The following is a 5074-nucleotide window of genomic DNA, read 5'->3' on the forward strand; positions in this document are numbered from 1 at the left end:
CACATTTAAATACTACGAAAATGTATTTTAGGAAACAAGGACAACCTTTTCTCTTACCTTCAAACCCTTCCTCCCTTTTTCAAAATGATAATTATGAAACACATTGTATTGAATCATAGTATATTTGGATTGCATTTGTATTAAATAACACACTGTGACTCCGGCCTGTTGCATGCAGACATTTGGAATAGCTGGCGATGGTGACAGTAAAAACACATCATTTATATTTATTGTATTATGTAAAGGCACAAGATGATGACTCCCAGCTGTGTTAGTTAGACGTTTTTGGGAAAGTTAACCATTAATCAACGCTGCCACATAAACCATAAACTTTGTACAGGCCACACACACAGTTATTGAACATTCTAGACAACTTAAATGTATTTTGTGTATTTTGTTCAAGACTGTTTATGCTTTATTTAGTGAGAGAGACGGACAGGAAATGCAGGGGAACGAGGGGATGAAATGAAGCCTTTGTTGGACTTGAGCTACCGTTCATATGATAAAACACTTTGGTAGCAGATGAATTGATTGAACTCACTTCATCTCCGCACCATCCACACGACTCAGCGACCTGGATACAGTCCCCACAGGACTGAGCATTGGCTTTGATGCATACGCTCCCCTCTGAAAGACAAAACACGGGTTCCTCTTAGCCAACATGACAACCAAGAATGTTTCCATTAGTTCACTAACTCAAAACAGCTTTGGTTTTTGGGCTGCAGGACACAACCTCCTCCCCATTTGGGAGCATTGAGTCATGCTGAGAGAAGCTCCAGGCAGCTCACCAAGTGATGACTTCACCTCGTAAAAAGAGAGAGAAACTTTTTTCCTGAAACTTTCAGAATCTCTTTACACAGAGGGGACACATGTTGATGTAGAAAAGACATGAAAACATGGATTTTGCATTATAGGTGACCTTTAACAGTAAAGATAAGAGAAAAAGAGCAGGATTCAAACTTCTCTTTGTTCTCACCTTGCTGCGCCCAGCTGCCACTGAGGACCGCGGATAACGCCGCTATTAAAAGAAGCCACAGATCCATCTGTAACAAAGAAACAATACCTCGGTGTTAAAACAAACAGTGAAGAAATAGATCAGACTTCTTTGTCACTCGTGTCAGAGACAGGGAACAATGAGGAAAAGGGTGTTATGAGTGTTAAAGTCACATGAACTTGATGCGGCTGCAGAGGTTTAATGTGACACAGAGATATAACAAATAAAATCAATGAATACACACAGAAGAAAATAGTGTTTCCTTTTGCACATTAGCTTTAAGTTGGTCTTTATGTAAGCAGTATTTACCAGACTTTCACCAGAGAAGTCTGAAGAAGTACGGCAAATTTAAAACGCTCCTGTGATATTCCTGTGATTGCCCTAAGCACAATTTAAAGTGCATGCTTGAATTTCTCAGTAATAATTTAAATAAAACATAAATCTACATTCTTGGCAATGTCATTCTTTATAAAGCTTTCTTCATCAATTGTTTGCATCAGACCAATTGAAATGGAAGAAATTGCAAAAGCCACCACATCTCTAGCTGGTTTCTCAGTGGTTCCTGCTTAATACGATTCGAGGTTAACCACACTGTGCATCAGCCACACTGTGCATCACCCACACTGTGCATCAGCCACACTGTGCATCACCCACACTGTGCATCAGCCACACTGTGCATCAGCCACACTGTGCATCATCACCCACACTGTGCATCAGCCACACTGTGCATCACCCACACTGTGCATCAGCCACACTGTGCATCACCCACACTGTGCATCAGCCACACTGTGCATCAGCCACACTGTGCATCACCCCCCACACTGTGCATCACCCACACTGTGCATCACCCCCCACACTGTGCATCACCCCCCACACTGTGCATCACCCCCCACACTGTGCACATCACCCACACTGTGCATCACCCCACTGGCATCACCCAAACTGTGCATCACCCCCCACACTGTGCATCACCCCCCACACTGTGCATCACCCCCCACACTGTGCATCACCCCCCACACTGTGCATCACCCACACTGTGCATCACCCACACTGTGCATCACCCACACTGTGCATCACCCCCCACACTGTGCATCACCCCCCACACTGTGCATCACCCACACTGTGCATCACCACACTGTGCATCACCCACACTGTGCATCACCCCCACACTGTGCAATCACCCACACTGTGCATCACCCACACTGTGCATCACCCCCACACTGTGCATCACCACACTGTGCATCACCCACACTGTGCATCACCCCCCACACTGTGCATCAACCCCCACACTGTGCATCACCCCCCACACTGTGCATCACCCCCCACACTGTGCATCAGCCACACTGTGCATCACCCACACTGTGCATCACCCACACTGTGCATCACCCACTTTGTGCATCACCCAGTGGCGTAGCTGTGGGTGGGCCCGGGTGGGCCTGGGCCCACCCACATGCACGTCTGGCCCACCCACAGCCAATCAGCGCGTTATAGCGCAGAGCCGGGAAGCCCAGAAGGAAGTGCCACAAACTACAGTTCCTCTAGTGGCCAACAGGGGATGGATGCAGAAAGGAGCAATTCCCATAGACCCCCATGTTAAAATGCCCAACTTACAGCAGAAATAAACATGTTTCTAGCTTGGATCCAATCAAACTTATTCTGGATATAGTTAGATTCCACCTTCATGACAATGGAATAGGGAGTGCATTTTTTTACCGTGAGTAAATTAGTAAGTAAAGTAGGTTTTGCCGTGAGTAAACAAAAGTCTTATTTCTTCTTGAGGTCTGCAGTGAAGCGTGTACACATTTGCTGAATATGAAAACTCTCAGTGTGTGCCCACTGTGCGACTGTCAAGGATAAACAACCTGTGGCCGCCGAGCCAGTCATGTGTAGGGATGGGTACCGAGCCCCAGGGCTGAATTATTAAAGACCGTGGTACCATTAAGCTCCGACGTTATCGGTCGGTACTTGAGACATGTAAAAAATATATCTAATATGTATTATTGCTACACAAACATTATATTGCAGTTTTAGTGTCGCCAACTCTGTTTCTAATATGCAAAAGACAGCAAAATGCGTCTATGATTATTTTTAGTATTTTCGATCTTTCCAATCCAGACGAGAGATCTCTCTCCCCCGTCTGTGTGCGAGGGGGCGGGGCAGTTTACACACACGCAGCTGCTACATGCAGCAACACACACACACGGAGGAGATGGCGGAGAGAACGCGCTCCGAGGTGTGGTTAAACTTTACCTGTTCGATGTGGACAATGCTCGTTACCAAAAGTGCAATAAGAGTTTAGCATGTAAGGGCAGTAACACGAGCAATTTGTCTAAACATCTTGTAAAAGTGTACCACATTCAAACGGAGAAATGCACCGGGTTCGACTGTCTTTCTAGTAGCTCTGTAGCCCCATCCACGAGTAACTTTTCCACGTCAGGTGTTATGTATGCTAGCAGCAACACACAGAGTTAACTCAATTATACAAACATGGGCTAATGATTAGAGGTAATTTAGAGTTATTTATTTTGTTAAAGTTTCAGCTATTCTGTTTACAGTTCTGTCATCAGATTATTTAATACGATTTGTTAAAACATTGTTGTTTCTTTTGATGTGAAATATGTATTTAATTAAAATAAAAAGCAATGATAGTTTTGTTCACAATTTGTGTTAGTTAGTTTACCTTATTTTTTTCTCAAAAAAAAACGATAAAAGTACCGTTAAAGCACCGGATCAATAAGCGGTATCGATAAAAGTAGTTGTAGGCCTACCGTTAAAACCTTAACGATACCCATCCCTAGTCATGTGGATGTCAGTTGTACACACATTCTGAGGCCGCCGTGCCTATGTTTTTGTTTTCACTGCTAGTTTATGCTTATGTTCAATTAGTGCATTAAAAAATCATTAAAATCATTAATGAAGTTTCAGCTCAGACCCCACGCTTAATAAGTCTCCCCCCTGGCCCACCTACATTTCTCCAGGCCCACCCACACAATAATTCCTGGCTACGCCACTGGTCACCCACACTGTGCATCACCCACACTGATGGTTAGCTCACCCTCTTTCTTGAGAAAAGAAAAGTGTACATTGATCGAACTGCCACACAACAACGTGAACTCTTGATTTAAATAGTGTCAACACTATCCAACACAAACTGCTAACTCCACAACAAATGTAATTTACTAGTGTTACTTTAACTTATTTAAAATCATCCTTCTAGGTAAAGAAACACACATGAGAGAGACACATGTCTTGGTTTTACACTGCACTTTATTTTAATGGACTGCTGCAAAATGTAACTACGCAGATTACTGTTTTATCATCAATTCATCTCCAGATTATTGTCGATTTAAACATGGCAGACTGGGTTAAATCTTAAAGAAAACGTAGGTTAAAATAACAACACTTACCTTATGTTGATGATAAACTGGTTGTTCCGTTGATTTAGAGTAACATTAGCCTAAAAAAAGTCTCCTCTTTTAGAGAAATAAAAACGGTTAGTGAGGCGAGGACTAGCTGAAACTGTTATAAAGGGTTCGCTTTGTTTGACGCACCGCTACGTCGAGAACGTAACGTGTCCAATGAAAATGCGTCAACTAAAATGTATAAAATTATTTTATTTTTTCTAATTTTTCATCAAGGAGTGCCCGGATCTCCCGAACACGTTTCAGTCGCGTCTCCGGTGCTACTACTGCTGTTATTTGTATTTTGTAATGCTCCAGTTCATCAAACCCCCTTCTTGTGAATTAGACCCCGCCTACAGAGGAAGAACAGCGGCACGTAGGGGCCGAACAAACAAACACACATAGAACTGTGAACCCATCCTCACCTCGGATGTGGTGAAAAGTACATTTACTCAAGTATTCAGAGGTGGGAGAAGTACTCAGGTCTTGTACTGTGTGATGAGTGTGTAACAGCTGATGCTGCCAGCTGGTGAGATGAACACATGAAGTCACCATCTCCATTTCTTTACATCACCACACAATCATCCTGCCACATACTTCTCATAATCCGCTCAGGGAGAGTTTGCACAGTGCTCTTTCTCAGTATCAGTTTCACACACATTTATAACCAAGAGAGCTT

At 43.4% G+C, this 5074-nt stretch overlaps 1 long non-coding RNA gene across 1 annotated transcript; it reads right to left on the reverse strand.

Moving 5' to 3' along the window:
* Positions 1 to 522: 522 nt before the first annotated feature.
* Positions 523 to 4661, reverse strand: LOC117483790. Its single transcript, XR_004556020.1, has 3 exons — positions 4402 to 4661; positions 977 to 1043; positions 523 to 627 (listed from the first exon to the last, which is right to left on the reverse strand). It is a non-coding gene; the product is annotated as an uncharacterized LOC117483790 (long non-coding RNA).
* Positions 4662 to 5074: the final 413 nt, after the last annotated feature.

Source organism: Trematomus bernacchii, unplaced genomic scaffold, assembly GCF_902827165.1.
Source record: "Trematomus bernacchii unplaced genomic scaffold, fTreBer1.1, whole genome shotgun sequence".
NCBI classification, from domain to species: Eukaryota; Metazoa; Chordata; class Actinopteri; order Perciformes; family Nototheniidae; genus Trematomus; species Trematomus bernacchii.